The sequence below is a fragment of the Anomaloglossus baeobatrachus genome, chromosome 7 (genome assembly GCF_048569485.1).
Source record: "Anomaloglossus baeobatrachus isolate aAnoBae1 chromosome 7, aAnoBae1.hap1, whole genome shotgun sequence".
In the NCBI taxonomy this organism is placed as follows: domain Eukaryota; kingdom Metazoa; phylum Chordata; class Amphibia; order Anura; family Aromobatidae; genus Anomaloglossus; species Anomaloglossus baeobatrachus.
This window is the reverse complement of record NC_134359.1, coordinates 78,813,513-78,829,830: the sequence shown is the minus strand read 5'-3', so window position 1 is coordinate 78,829,830 and position 16,318 is coordinate 78,813,513. Positions and strand designations below refer to the sequence as shown.

At 47.2% G+C, this 16,318-nt stretch overlaps 1 pseudogene; it reads left to right on the top strand.

Annotated features, from left to right (window-relative positions):
- The window catches only part of LOC142245105 (germinal-center associated nuclear protein-like), a 131,433-nt pseudogene that overhangs the window by 107,187 nt on the left and 7,928 nt on the right, over positions 1 to 16,318 (top strand).

Below are 16,318 nucleotides of genomic sequence, written 5' to 3'. Positions count from 1 at the left end.
CTTTTTTAGTCGCCGCCCACGGCTCCCTCCTCCCCTGAGAGCTCCGGCAGCCATTTTTACACATTCTGCCGGTGGAGGATTTCAAGGAACGAGCTCTGCAGCTCTGGGAGACCTAAGGCAGGGAATCTGGTGGACACACACTCCGCTTTGGGCGGTCGGTAAGCCACACCGGTCACCCGGTGCTGGTCCCCCTAGGGTGCCGGAGTATGTATGTATATATATATATATATATATATGTATGTATGTATGTATGTATGTATGTATGTATGTATGTATGTATATGTATATGTATATGTATATATTTTCTCTGTTCGGCCGGGTTGTTTACTCTTGGCTATATACCCTCAGTGATCACTCTCCTAGGAGACAACAGCATGTCGTCCACAAGGAGCAAGGGCGCTAAGGCAAAGGGTTTTTTTGCAACCTGTACCTCTTGTGGGGCTATGTTACCTGCGGGTTCCACCTACCCTCACTGTGAGCAATGCTCGACCCCTGTTGCACTTGCTCAGCCGGAGCCTCGGTCACTAGTGGGCCCCTCGGCTCAGGCAGACCCTCCTGCTTCCACTGTCCAGGCGGCAGGGACAGAGTTTGCAGTTTTTGCTGAGAAACTCTCTGAGTCACTTTCACAATCCATGGCTCAGTCTATGGACAAATGGTCTGCCAAGATACTAGAAGCCTTGCAGTCCAGACCGGTCCTTACACAGGCCTCGGGCGCTCCCGGGGTGGCCCCTAGGCCTCACGTGGAGGACTCCTGCACGGACCACAGTCCCAGACCGGCTAAGCGGGCTCGCTGGGAATCTTCCCCGACCTCCTCACGCTGCTCGGGGTCTCAGCTTGAGGACTCCCTAGAGGACGAGGCGGACGTCGCAGCTCAGGGCTCTGACCCTGACGTTGCCCTCAATCTTGATACACCTGAGGGGGACGCTTTAGTAAATGATCTTATATCGTCCATCAACCAGGTGCTAGATCTTTCTCCCCCACCTCCACCTATAGAGGAGTCGGCTTCGCAGCAGGAGAAACACCAGTTTAGGTTTCCCAAACGTACACGAAGTGCGTTATTCGATCACTCTAACTTCAGAGATGCTGTCCAGAAGCACAGAGCATTTCCGGACAAGCGCTTTACTAAGCGCCTTAATGACACACGTTACCCCTTCCCCTCTGACGTAGTTAAGGGTTGGGCTCAATGTCCCAAGGTGGATCCTCCAGTCTCTAGACTGGCGGCTAGATCTGTAGTATCAGTTGCAGATGGCTCATCGCTCAAGGATGCCACTGACAGGCAGATAGAGCTCCTGGTGAAATCCATCTATGAAGCCACAGGCGCGTCTTTTGCCCCGGCCTTTGCAGCCGTGTGGGCACTCCAAGCTATCTCAGCTTGTCTGTCTGAGATTAATGCGGTCACACGTACCTCTGCTCCGCAAGTTGCGTCTTTGACTTCTCAGGCGTCGGCTTTTTCGTCTTACGCCATGAACGCCGTCCTGGACTCAGCTAGCCGTACAGCGGTGGCATCCGCTAATTCGGTGGCAGTCCGCAGGGCCATGGGGCTACGCGAATGGAAGGCAGACTCTGCTTCCAAGAAGTTCTTAACCGGTTTGCCGTTTTCTGGCGACCGATTGTTTGGCGAACGATTGGATGAAATTATTAAGGAATCCAAGGGAAAGGACTCGTCCTTACCCCAGTCCAAGCCGAAGAGACCTCAGCAACGGAAAATACAACCGAGGTTTCGGTCCTTTCGGCCCTCAGCCAAGTCCCAATCCTCTTCGTCCAACAGGCCAGAGAAAGGCCAGAGGAACTCCTATGCGTGGCGGTCTAAGTCACGCCCCCAGGAGTAGTGATTCCCGTTCCCCCTCAGGAACATGGTCACGGCTTCTACTCCAACTTGTTCGTGGTGCCAAAGAAGGACGGATCATTCCGTCCCGTTCTGGACCTCAAACTGCTCAACAGGCGCGTGAGCACCAGAAGGTTTCGGATGGAATCTCTCCGCTCGGTCATCGCTTCGATGTCACAAGGAGACTTCCTAGCATCAATCGACATCAAGGATGCTTATCTCCATGTGCCGATCGCACCCGAACATCAACGCTTCCTGCGTTTCGCCATCGGGGACGAACACCTTCAGTTCGTGGCACTGCCTTTCGGCCTGGCGACAGCCCCACGGGTCTTCACCAAGGTCATGGCATCCGTTGTGGCGGTCCTACATTCTCAGGGCCACTCGGTGATCCCTTACTTAGACGATCTCCTAGTCAGGGCACCCTCCCGGGTGGCATGTCAACACAGCCTGACCGTCGCTCTGGCGACTCTCCAGCAGTTCGGGTGGCTCATCAACTTCCCAAAGTCCAAGTTGACACCGACCCAATCACTCACTTACCTCGGGATGGAGTTTCATACTCAGCCAGCGGTAGTCAAGCTACCGCTGGACAAACAGCTTTCGCTGCAGACAGGGGTGCAATCTCTTCTTCGGGGTCAGTCACACCCCTTGAGGCGCCTCATGCACTTCCTGGGGAAGATGGTGGCAGCAATGGAGGCAGTGCCCTTCGCGCAGTTCCATCTGCGCCCACTCCAATGGGACATTCTCCGCAAATGGGACAGGAGGTCGACGTCCCTCGACAGGAACGTCTCTCTTTCCTTTGCAGCCAAAACCTCTCTTCAGTGGTGGCTTCTTCCCACTTCTCTATCGCAGGGAAAATCCTTCCTGCCCCCATCCTGGGCTGTGGTCACGACGGACGCGAGCCTGTCAGGGTGGGGAGCAGTTTTTCTCCACCACAGGGCTCAGGGAACCTGGACTCCGATAGAGTCTTCCCTTCAGATCAATGTTCTGGAGATAAGGGCAGTGTATCTAGCCCTAAAGGCATTCCATCGGTGGCTGGAGGGCAGGCAGATCCGCATACAGTCGGACAACGCCACGGCGGTCACATACATCAACCACCAGGGCGGCACGCGCAGCCGTCAAGCCTTCCAGGAAGTCCGGCGGATTCTGCTGTGGGCGGAAGCCACAGCCTCCACCATCTCCGCAGTTCACATCCCGGGCGTAGAAAACTGGGAAGCAGATTTTCTCAGTCGTCAGGGCATGGATGCGGGGGAATGGTCTCTTCACCCAGACGTGTTTCGAGAGATCTGTCGCCGCTGGGGAACGCCGGACGTCGATCTCATGGCGTCACGGCACAACAACAAGGTCCCGGCCTTCATGGCACGGTCTCAAGATCACAGAGCTTTGGCGGCGGACGCGTTAGTTCAGGATTGGTCGCAGTTTCGACTCCCTTATGTGTTTCCTCCGCTGGCGATGTTGCCCAGAGTGTTACGCAAGATCAGATCCGACTGTCGTCGCGCCATTCTCGTCGCTCCAGATTGGCCGAGGCGGTCGTGGTACCCGGATCTGTGGCATCTCACGGTGGGTCAGCCGTGGGCGCTTCAAGACCGCACAGACCTGCTGTCACAAGGGCCGTTTTTCCATCTGAATTCTGCGGCCCTCAACCTGACTGTGTGGCCATTGAGTCCTGGCTCCTAGCGTCGTCGGGGTTATCTCAAGATGTCATTGCCACTATGAGACAGGCCAGGAAACCAACGTCCGCCAAGATCTATTACAGGTCGTGGCGGATCTTCTTGTCCTGGTGCTCTGATAAGGGTTTTACTCCCTGGCCTTTTGCCTTACCCATTTTTCTTTTATTCCTTCAATCCGGAATGGACAAGGGTTTGTCACTCGGCTCTCTCAAGGGACAAGTATCGGCGCTCTCAGTATTTTTTCAAAAGCGCCTGGCAAGGCTTCCGCAGGTCCGCACGTTCCTGCAGGGAGTCTGCCACATAGTTCCACCCTACAAGCGTCCGCTGCAACCCTGGGACCTTAACAGGGTGCTAATGGCTCTTCAAAAACCACCTTTCGAGCCGCTGAGGGATGTCTCTTTATCACGTCTTTCGCAGAAGGTGGCTTCTCTTGTAGCAATTACCTCACTCCGAAGAGTGTCTGAGCTTGCAGCGCTGTCATGCAAATCCCCCTTCCTGGTTTTTCACCAGGATAAGGTGGTTCTGCGTCCTGTCCCAGAATTTCTCCCTAAGGTGGTATCTCCTTTTCATCTCAATCAGGATATCTCCTTACCGTCATTTTGCCCTCATCCAGTTCACCAGTGTGAAAAGGATTTGCATTTATTAGATCTAGTGAGAGCACTCCGGCTCTACGTGTCGCGCACGGCGCCCCTGCGCCGTTCGGATGCGCTCTTTGTCCTTGTCGCTGGCCAGCGTAAGGGTTCGCAGGCTTCCAAGTCAACCTTGGCTCGGTGGATCAAGGAACCGATTCTTGAAGCCTACCGTTCTTCGGGGCTTCCGCTTCCTGCGGGGCTGAAAGCCCATTCTACCAGAGCCGTGGGTGCGTCCTGGGCATTGCGACACCGGGCTGCGGCTCAGCAGGTGTGTCAGGCAGCTACCTGGTCTAGTCTGCACACCTTCACAAAACACTATCAAGTGCATACCTATGCTTCGGCAGATGCCAGTCTAGGTAGGCGAGTCCTTCAGGCGGCGATTGCCCACCTGTAGGAAGGGGCCGTTTTCGGCTCTTTTTATTGAGGTATACTTTTACCCACCCAGGGACTGCTTTTGGACGTCCCAATTGTCTGGGTCTCCCAATGGAGCGACAAAGAAGGGAATTTTGTTTACTTACCGTAAATTCCTTTTCTTCTAGCTCCTATTGGGAGACCCAGCACCCGCCCCTGTCCCCTTCGGGCTGGTTGTTCTTTTGTGTACACATGTTGTTCATGTTGAATTGTTCTTTTGGTTATGGTTTCAGTTCTCCGAACATCCTTCGGATTGAATTTACCCCAGACCAATTTATAAGTTTCCTCCTTCCTGCTTTTGCACCAAAACTGAGGAGCCCGTGATCCACGGGAGGGTGTATAGGCAGAGGGGAGGGGTTACACTTTTTCAGTGTAATACTTTGTGTGGTCTCCGGAGGCAGAAGCTTTACACCCAATTGTCTGGGTCTCCCAATAGGAGCTAGAAGAAAAGGAATTTACGGTAAGTAAACAAAATTCCCTTCTTTTATGGTTGCAGACAGTTGCTCCTTCCTATCCTTTCCTATAATGTTAGTTTGCCCCTCACCTTTGATGAATCGGTCTTTTCTAGCTTTGTATTGTGTTTTTCTATATCACTGTAGCCTTTACATGTGGGGGGGCTATCTATGTATCTTTGGGGACTGCTCCAACGCAGATTAGCTTTCTTATATCTCTATCTGTGAGAATATTTAGTTCTCCGGCTGTGTCGAGGCGACTAGGTCATCGTAGGTTCATCCCACGGCTACTTCTAGTTGTGTGTCAGGATTAAGTCTGCAATCCGTTAAGGTTCCAGCCACTCTATTATCATTTAGGATTCCGCATTTTTTGATCTTCCTCGGTCCCTGAATCATAACAGCATAGCTTCTTTTTCCTCAGCACTCCCGATATCTTCAATATTAGATCAGATAGACATGGTGGACAGCAGTGTGAGCAGCGTCTTCTTACCTAAGCACTCTTAGCATCTCCAGTATTTGATCAGATAGGGTGTACAGCAGTGTGATCAGCATCTTACTTCAGCAGTCCTGGTATCGAATATCCACTGTGAGCGCATCTTCTTGCACATGAAGCAAGACAGAGCTTCTTACTCCATATCCTGACAGGCATCTGTCCTATTGATCTTGTAGAACAGGTTTCTGTCAGTATAACCAGCTAAGTTATTTTAATGCATGATAGATGCTCCATAGACAACAAGTGTGTGATTTGCTAATTAAATGTACAGTATTTAGGAATGTATTCTTAATCTCATCCTCTTCCTTCCTTTCTCATTTTTTTCAACTTTTTTTTTTGCATTTTTTTTTCATTCTTTTTTTTTTATTGACTAATATCTTCACCATAGTTTCCCAAATATTTTTTCTTGGCTTTTTTTAATCTGTGCATCTTTTGATCTATTTTTCTTCTGAAGGTGGTACATGGCCCTCTGACTGATTATGATTTGGAGCAAGCTGAACTACAAAAGCAGTTTCTGGGAACGAGTGGTATTTTCCTCCTGTTACCTGTGCAGTCAGATACAGATGTGTATTGGATCGCAGCACTACTGCAGCTGAAGCAGCTACTTCAAGCTAAACCTTTTAAACCACCCCCGACTCTTGCTGTCCTGGTTCCTTCAACTTACACAGATCCAGAGACCGTTCTAGAGAGAGGTGAGTCTGGAGTTTGAATAGTCACTTTCAACAAATTTTGCTTCTATCTCTATTGCAGGTGGATTTAAGAAACGTTGCAGTTAGGCTGCTTTCACACTACGTTTTTTTAACATGCGTCATTAACGTTTTTTTTTTTTAACGCAAAAACGGATCCAGTGCAAATACGTTTTCATTTCAATGCATTTGCAATGGACTCGCGTCAACATGCGTTCACCTGCGTTTGCGTGCGTTATAGTGAAGATCCAGCGAGTTGCAGTTTTTAACTTTTTTCAAAAACGCTACTTGTAGCGTTTTTGAGCTACGTCCAAATACTGCAAATTGCTGGATCCTGACTATACTGCACGCAAACACATGTGAACGCTGGCATGCTGATAGACAGGATCCTGCTTGCTCTACTAAGCATGCCCAGAAACAGCCTCGCGTGATCAGTTTCTCCCTCCCCCTCCCTCTCTCCCTCTCTCTCTCCACTCTCCCCCCCGCCTGAGAGCGGAGGACGCTCGTAACCAAGGTAAACATCGGGTAACCGCGGGCTTAGTTACCCGATGTTTATCTTGGTTACGTATGCAGGGAGCAGGCAGCCCTGCTGCTAGCAGCTGCAGAGACGCTCGTAAACAATGTAAATATCGGGTATCCAAGTAAGTTACCCGATGTTTACCTTGGTTACGAGCCTCCACAGCTGTCAGATGCCGGCTCCCAGTCTTTCACGTTCAGTTCCCCTCACTCCCGATCACATGACTCCAATGCCCGCCCATAAACTTAAAGTGACAGGATCCTGCAAAATAACACATGCATTTTTCTTTGCAAAAACAGGATCCGCTTTTGCAGCAAAAAAAAAAAAAACGTTCATGACGCATGCTAAAAAAACGTAGTGTGAAAGCAGCCTTAGTGTTGAGCAAACAGATTTGCAGGATTATGCTATAGTGGCCACATGTATAATTTAAGGCCTTTTAAACCAGACCATTACAGTCTCCTTTTTCCTGCAACATCCCTGTCACCCTTTTTCATTTGCAGGCCTATGCAACATCATTATACTGCCGCACACATGACCTTGGGGCAACATACTAATCAGAAGAGGCACCAAGTCGTTGTAAGATTAGTTATTTGGTGCAAATGTAATAGGATAAACAGGTGGGCACACTTCTCTGTTCCGTCCATCATGCTCGAATCCAAGGATGGATCAACAATGAATCAATATAGAGAGATCGGCATTCACATCCAATTCTTATACATTTTTTATTCCATTTCCAAGTTATTTGGTGCAAGGACAACGGACCACTAATAGGATCATTGGACTAGGGTCATGCAAATATTTGTTTTTTCTTAATATACCTTTGCAGAAAATTATGCTTCTCTCTCCATTTTTGAGACAGTGCTCCTCCGCACCTCCTGGACTCATCATACAGTCTGAAAAACTGATCTAATAATCTTATATAAGTGTTTATTGCACCCATAGCTAGGATTACACACTCTTCCATGATGATGATACTTTGCATGCTACAGAGAAAAAGGAAAGCAGGAACCTATCATGCCTCTATATACTGTGTATGCAACACAGCATGGCAGCTAGTCTCTCCTCACTAGCTAAGAGGCAACTGAAATATAGAGAGAAACTGCACATAAAGCAAACACTGGCAAAAAGTGCAAGTCATATAGTGGCCTCAAATAGTGTTATTAGCAATGTACACACATAAATAAACAGAAATTTTTAGAACTTTTTTTTTCTCTTTTATTACAGTAAAATCTTTGTCTTTCATTTCAGAACTTCATATTTCAGACTTTGTGTCATGCGGACTAATATCAGATTATAAAGCTTTCTCCATACCTGATGGTGTAAATGACTTGAAAGGAACAAACATGGTAAGATTAGTAGTAGTGTTTCAACAAATTTCATCTATAGCATATCAGACATATATTGCAACTGAATCGTATGATGCCATTGGGCTATCGTTGCAGCAAGGCCCTACGGCAAGTCTGTCTCCACCTTCTCCAAATCATTGGCTTCAACGCTCATGCCTTTGTAGATGTCACAATACTTTATTGTTTCATTTTTCCCTTTTCTCAGGTCTCCTCTGCTGTACAGTTTTCGCTGTCCTGTTGCCCATGCCCCTTGAAACTCCGCAGCCTCCCTTTCCGACAATACATAGACGACGGCGTTTGCAGTGCGTTCAGCAATACCTTTTATCTCGATCAGATGGAAAGGAAGAAATGTGGACTCCCTTCACAAGATCCTGCTGCCATCATTGACTTGTACAATGGTGCCATTGCATTTCTAGCAGAGACTGTTTCTTCAGAGAAACTCACCGATCTGTCCTGGCCTGTAACAGAGTTCACATCTTCAAGCAGCAGCTCATTAATGCCGCCTACAGATTGGAACAGTCCCAGCCATCTTGCCTGGCTAAAGAAGGCTGTACTTTCTTTTCAGCTTCCACAAATGGACAAGCCGCCACAAGGAGGTGAGCAAGTGTATACATAGTTAGCAAAGAGAAAGAAATGGGGTGACTGTTGTTTAAAGCAGAAAAGGGTTGACATATAGATCTGATTTTAATATAACAGTTGTAGCTTGTTTTTACTTGTGTAATAATTTGTGCAATTTAATTTTATCCATGAAAAATGACACTAATATCTTACTGACAGCTCCTTGGGTTCCAGTTTGCTCTATGATTATGGACTACGTGTCACAGATCACTCGCTCACCAACTGGACTTCCGGTGTTGATCTCTGAAGTTCAATTTCTCCTTGGAAACATAAAGAAACACTGGTTTGCAAAGGAATGCATTACCGGCGACGCATCTGTGCAAGATGTTCCATGGGATGAGCTAATTTCTCTCTGCATCAACCACAAACTGAGAGCCTGGGACCCACCCTTAATATCCGAATCTAAAGGTAATCTCACCATGTTCTACATAAGAGTAATACTTTGCGTTATACAAAATATTTAATAATCTTCAAGATCTTTAATTACCATACTTTTCGTTTTATAAGACTCACTGGATTATAAGACACACCCCAAATTTAGAAGAGGAAAAGAGGAAAAAAAATGTAAATTTTAAAATTGGGGTCCGCCTTATAATCCTAGTGTGTCTTATAATAGCTTGCCAGGGGGGGAGTGGCGGTGGTGGAGCAGCAGCTTAGGAGGATCACAGGAGGCATGGTAGGTAATGCTGCGGGCTCAGAGGAGGGGGTGTCGCGTCTCAGTAGGGTCAGTTGACGGAGGGTCGGCGATGTTGCGAGCTCGGAGGAGAGGGTGTTGCGGCTCAGGAGGGTCAGTGGACAGAGAGTCGGCGATTCTGCATACTCGGAGGAAAGGGTGTCGTGGCTCCGGAGAGTCATTGGACAGAGGGTCGGCAATGCTGCAGACTTGGAGGAGAGGGTGTCGTGGCTCAGGAGAGTCAGTGGATGGAGGGTCAGCAATGTTGCGGACTTGGAGGAGGGGTGTGTCGTAGCTCAAGAGGGTCAGTGGACAGAGGGTCGGTGATGCTGCGGGCTTGGAGGGAGTGTCGCAGGTCAAAAAGGTCAGTGATACTGTGGGCTCAGGGGTATCGCGGCAGGCGGCATTGATCTGTCGGTGTGCTGCAGACTAAATTGATCTGCCGGCGGTTGATGTAATGAAGTTCAAGAAAATGGCCGCAGAGGCTGCACATGTGCAGATATGCCTCCACGGCCATTTTCTTGAAGTCCTTCCACAGCCAGGGTTTCAACAGAGCTCTGCTATTACAAGCACACAGAGGTCTTCAGCAGACCAGCTGCTGCAATAGCAACTCGTCGACCCACGATCGCGGTGCTTAAATTGGTGCGTTCTCATGCCAACGTGTGTTAAATCCCACTGTCACAGTTTGACAGTGGGATTTAACAGTTTAGCAATCACAGGGAGAGCGATTGTTAGCTGCAGGTTCAGGCTGTAATACACTGATTACCTGTGGCGTATGGCGTTGATGTCACCCACTTCCAACTTTGCTGTACAGCCGACGTCGCAAAGGGGTTAAAGCAGATCTGTCAACAGATTTCACAATGCAAACTACATGCGTTATTAGGTAGATCTCTAAGAACTGATGAGACCAGTATACTTTAACTGAATGACATCAGAATTATTGCTGAATCCTTTTCAAAAGTTTAAAATGACTCTCCGCCCACCCACCTGACAGCTCCTCAGTGTACTTCCTCCCTGCCACTGCTGAGGTGTCCCAGTGCTAAGTACAAGCTACAGCTGTCGGGCAGGTTTTGGGGGCAGAGCTTAAAGCATTATTACCATCTTCATAGATGAATATTGTTGGGATTGTGCTTGTAAACCAGTCATTTTGCAATTCTCTGTTTATTACATTTTTCAGCTATTGTTGTGTTTTTAACATTTTTGTTTACAGCTCGTTGTTTCTTTCGTTGGTGTGAGTCTAATCACATCGCTGCCATGTCTTTCTTGCCTTCTTTCAGTCAGGTCTGGAGTCTCGTCTTGCCCTCAGTTCCCGCAAGGGTTAAAGCTTTGCTCTGTCCATTTTGTTGCAAAAAAGTCTGGGCTCTCGTCCTCAAATTTGGACTTTTGTTCAGGGCATGGTTCAATTGGTTCCTTTCTACCAGTCTCCAGCGATGCCATGGGACCAGAGTCTGGTTTAGGATGCTCTGTTATGTCCTCCCTTTGAACCTCTCTGGCAGGTCTCCTTGTCCTTTCCATCTTGGAAGATTACTTTCCTAGTAGCCGTTACGTCTTTTCGACAAGTTTCTGAGCTGGAAGCCCTTTCGGGCTGCTCCCCCTTCCTCATTCTTCACCAAAATAAGGTAATCTTACAGCTAGTGCCTTCCACCTTAAGGAAGATATTTTCCTTCATTTTGTCCCTCTCCTTTGGGTCCTCTGGAACAATCGCTAAACAAGTTGGATAGAGCCAATCGCATATGCCTTTCCAGGGCCACTCACTTTACGTGCATGGATTTCTTATTTACTATTCCTGAGGGCTCCCAGAATAGAATCCTGGCCTCCAAGGCTACCATTGTCCTTTTGGATTTGCTTCCCAATGTCGGAGGCGTATCAGACCAAGAACAGGACTCTTCCCTCTGTGGTGTTGGCTTATTCCACTTTGGCAGTGGGGGCCTCCTGGGCAGATCGGCATCAGTCCAATGCGTTGCACATTTGCAAGGCAGCTACCTGGTCTTTTGTACATACATTCTCCAAGTTTTACTAGGTTCATACCTATGCCTCATTTTATACCAGTTTAGGTAGGAGGGTGTTGCAAGCGGCAGTTGTTCGACTGCTGTCCTTAAGTTCATCGGTATTCATGTGCCTTTGTTTCATTATCGTCTTCCTACCCTTAGGACTGCTTTGGTATGTCCAATGGTCTCCCTGTGTTCCCTAATGAAACGATAGAGAATAGAGGATTTTGGGTACTCGCTGTAAAATCTTTCTGGGAGCCATCTCCGGGTGACACAGTACACTCCCTTTCTTTCAAGTTTGTGTTATTGACAGCTGGTGTTAAGTCTTTGACTTCTCCTACTCCTTGACCACTAACTGAATAGCTTTGTGCCAGTTGGTGGGTGTATCGTACCGAGGAGGAGCCCACCTTTTTGTAGTGTTAGCATCCTAGTGGCAGTAGCATACACCCATAGTTTTCCTGTGTCCCCCCCCAATGAAGGCTCAGAGAGACATTTTACAATGAGTACACAAAATCTTTTTGAAGCTGTCCAGGATTGCTGGTGCCATTACTTCCTAATCCAGGCCAGATTCATTGCCAGTTTACAAGCAAGCTAGGTAACATTGCTGGTTGGTCTCCTAGAACAAGGTGTAAACAGAGAAAAAGTGTGAAAATTTGTCGCTATCCTTGAGATTTTAATAGTGAATTGCAAAAGAGCTTGTTTTTACAAGCACCATACAATAATATTTGTCTAAGGAGATAAGACAATAACTCTTAAAATTCACTTGGATAGCGAGTGGCTTAAACCAAATATTCCATCAATGGGTCAATAATATCTCAAATGAAACAATTATTAGTACTAGAATTGATTGAAGCTGAAAGGAGCAAAGAAAAATCAGCAGGGAAAGTTTTTTCTGCTGTGGAAACAGTTTATAGGGTTCCACTATAGTCCTCAGGAAATTCTGAAAATAGTCAGTCCTTTTCGCCATACGGAATGGTTCTGTCTGGAAGACCTGGGGGGAACATTGGGGCATTAGGAACATCAACAATTACTTAATGTGCATTATATGGAATCTATGGCTGATACCATCACAGAGGCATAATTGTGGAAGGATTCACATTCTCACTCATTGATCATTGTTTCTTGGTGTACATGTCTTTCCCTTTTTTTTTTTTCTCTTGTGTTAACTTTTTTTTTTTTTTTTTTAAATAGCTTAAATTAAAAAGGCTGTAACCAGGAGTGGGATTCAAATTACTAACAGGTTCTCTATGACCCCGCCCATTTGAAAATCACACCCATTCTGTTAGCCACACCCATTTTCACACACATTCCTCAACCAAAAAATACAAGTAATTTAAAGTAAAATCTCTTTCCCCTTCTTCCCCTCCTATACCGTCACTCCTGTCCAGCACCAGTTGTTCCAGTCACTGTCAGTCATATTTTATTAAACGTTTTCTTTTTTCTTTTACAATTTTTAAAAATTATTACTAAAGGAGCCCTGCTAAAATTGGAACAGATGACCTTCCCCATACAGATCTCATCCATGTGGCTGCTTTTCCAGTGCAGATCCCACCCCATGTGGCTCCTTTTCCCCTACATATCTGAACCCATGTGGTCTCTTTCCCCTGCAGATCCCATCCCATGTGGTCTCTTTCCCCTGCAGATCCCATCCCATCATGACCTTTTTCCCTTGCAGATGCCATCCCATTATAGCCTCTTTTCCCTGCAGATCCCATCCCATTATGGCCTCTTTCCCCTGCAGATCCCATCCCATTATGGCCTCTTTCCCCTGCATATCCCATCCTATTATGGCCTTTTTCCCCTGCAGATCCCATCCCATTATGGCCTCTTTCCCCTGCAGATCCCATCCCATTATGGCCTCTTTCCCCTGCAGATCCCATCCCGTTATGACCTCTTTCCCATGCAGTTCCCATCCAATTATGGCCTCCTTCCCCTGCAGATCCCATCCCATTATGGCCTCTTTCCCATGCAGTTCCCATCCCGTTATGGCCTCTTTCCTATGCAGTTCCCATCCAATTATGGTCTCTTTCCCCTGCAGATCCCATCCCATTATGGCCTCTTTCCCCGGCAGATCCCATCCCATGTGGCCTCTTTCCCCTGCAGATCCCATCCTATTATGGCCTTTTTTCCCTGCAGATCCCATCCCATTATGGCCTCTTTCCCCTGCAGATCCCATCCCATTATGGCCTCTTTCCCCTGCAGATCCCATGCCATTATGGCCTCTTTACCCAGCAGATTTCATTCCATGTGCTCCTTTTCCCCTGCAGATCCTGTCCCATATGGCTCCTTTCCCCTCCAGATCTTTATGCGGCTCTTCTCCCCATATAGATCTCATCTTTATGCGGCCACTCTCCCTTCATCTTCGGCTCACTGAGCGCTTACCTGCTCCAAGCACCGGCAGCCTCTCCTCTGTCTTCCGTCCTCCGTGGTACTCTGCACGCTGACAGACGGCAATAGGAGGAGCTACATCCCCACTCTGTAGTGTCAGCATGTCGTTGCACGCCAGGTCAGAGAGCAGACAGGCTTCACTGGACCCGGAAGTGTGGCGCGGAGGTACGTGGGTTCATTTGTGCTAGTGTCTTAAAGACACTAACACAAGTGAATAACAGGGAACCGGATCGCAGGAGCCGTTTCTTGCCGATTTGGGGAATCGGCTGCTATTTTAACAACCGGTTTGCCCGAACCGGACAGAACCGGCTGAATCCCACCCCTGGCTGTAACTACGAAGGTTGAGCATATCCATCTCATGTACACTGTTTAATTCTTTGGACAAGTTATTGCTTCCCTTTATGTTATGTTTAAAAAATATAAATAAAAAAAGATGTTTAAAAAAATAAATAAATACACTTGGACTCATGAACTCTCTCATTTTTTAGCTGGATACTTTCTTATTTTAATTTTAGGATTATACAATTAACTCTGAGATGGATTTTTAATGATTGTATAGCAGCCTCATTAGGCGTAAGAGCTCTACTTAATAATTTATGTAGTCTGAATTGTGAAATCTGGAAACGGATCTGCTCGAAAATAGAAGTGTGTGTATAGGTGTTTCCAGAGATTGGACATTTTTCTGTAATGCATTGGGAATCATTCGATAAGATGATAATGTGGTTACTGAGCTTTGAATAGCTAATCAACAAGGTTCTCCAAGCAAGAATTACATGATTAGGGCAGTTTTATTACAAATGGCAGCCTGTCCGAGTCTTGTATCAGGACGGGAAGCAGTCTGAAGAAACACAGCTCCCGATGCCGGTGTCTCAACTGACAGAGGAGCTGTATTGTAAGCACACATAACCTCTGTTAGCTGCCAGAGAAGGGCTGTGACAGGACAAGAAATAAATCTCTTCTGCTGGCTGTGCCCAGAGGACTGAGGCTGCTCATTCACCCAAGAAGATGTATTTCTGTCGACGTAACAGGCTTTCTAAGCCCGATATGTATACACGATAATTATTTTCTGTCAGTTGAGATGCAGGTCTCAGAAGCAGTGTTTCATCGAACTACAACCCATCCTGACATATGACTATGATGGGCTGCTGTTTGAATTATGTGACAGGGGACCATTTTATTACATTCTTGGAAACCCCCCTTTAGCTAATATATTTGATATGACTGGTTACAAGGGTTGGTAAGTCATCAATGTCCTATTACATTTTTGCAGTCCATATACTGTATAGCAGGATGTAATTGTGCTCTCAATAATCTTTTTGGATCTGTCAGTAGGAGGCAGTATGTCCATGAACTAAAGTGGAAACTTAAAATAAAGGCATTTTATCAATCTTCTACATTTTAACACCTGCTGGCTACAAAATGTAGATGTTGAGGAGCTGTTAACTCCAATTGTGTATATAATGTTATTGTAGCCTTGTAATTTTATCATCTTTAGTAAGTAGACCATTACTATTTATCTCTTTACAGTTTTCCAAGAGGATTTTTATGTCTATTTTTTTTGAGGAGGACTTAAGAGACTTTACGTATCCGGACACATGGGAAAGCGCCCGTCTCTCCACACATCAGAACGTACTAGTAAAGTCTAACATGTAATGGATTTTTTTTTTAAAAAAAATTTTTTCATTATCTATAATAGCCTGATGATACTGGCAGAAATGTTTGACATTTCATTATTCCATTGTGTTTTCTTACATTGCAGCTCTCCCTGTAAAAGGAAGCCTTCCTGAGACTTCCGGATCCGGCGCTGTAATGTGAAGACGCAGGGGAAAGAGCTCCGCAACTTTCCCAGGCACAGAACGACTCAAAAAGCCCCTGAAGAGACGAGAATCAGCGGTGAAAGAGTGCTGGTGAGCGGGGGGCGCAGGTTTATGGAGCGGTACCTTCTCAGGAGCGGCGGCAGACAGACAGGACACGGAGCGGCAGAGGGAGAAGGTGCAGAGAGTAATCATAAAATGGCGGCGGCTGCAGGCCAGGGTGGTTTGCAGCGTGGAGAGCGGGATCTGATGGAGGAGGTGGGGGTGGTGCAGAGCGAGGAGCCGGCAGCCCAGAAGCCAGGACAGACAGCAAGCCTGCAAATAGATTATGCACGCCTTGCTGGTGAAGTCGCAGCTCACCTGACAGACGAGCTAAAACCAAACCATCCCTGGAGGCCATGGTGCGGGCAGCGCTGTCCCCCATGCAGGAACAAATCACACAACAGGCAGCCAGAATGACAGGATATGAGCAGAGAATTTCAGACGCTGAGGATGAAGTGGCAGTGTTAAAAGGGCAACTTAAGGAGGCGATGGCAGAGTCCCAGATCATGAAAGAAAGATAAATTGGAAGATCTGGAAAATCGCTCAAGAAGAAGTAATCTAAGATTAGTAGGTTTGCCAGAAGCAATAAACATGAGGCAGCTGGACAGCATATGTGAAACAGAGGTGCCTAAAGCACTGGGCCTAACACATAAATGCAGGGTAGAGAGAGCACATAGGGTGGGCCCTGCAAGAGACCAACAGGACCCACAACAAAAAACAAGAAAGGAAGATGGTGCAGGGGCACCTGGACTAGTCAGACCACGCC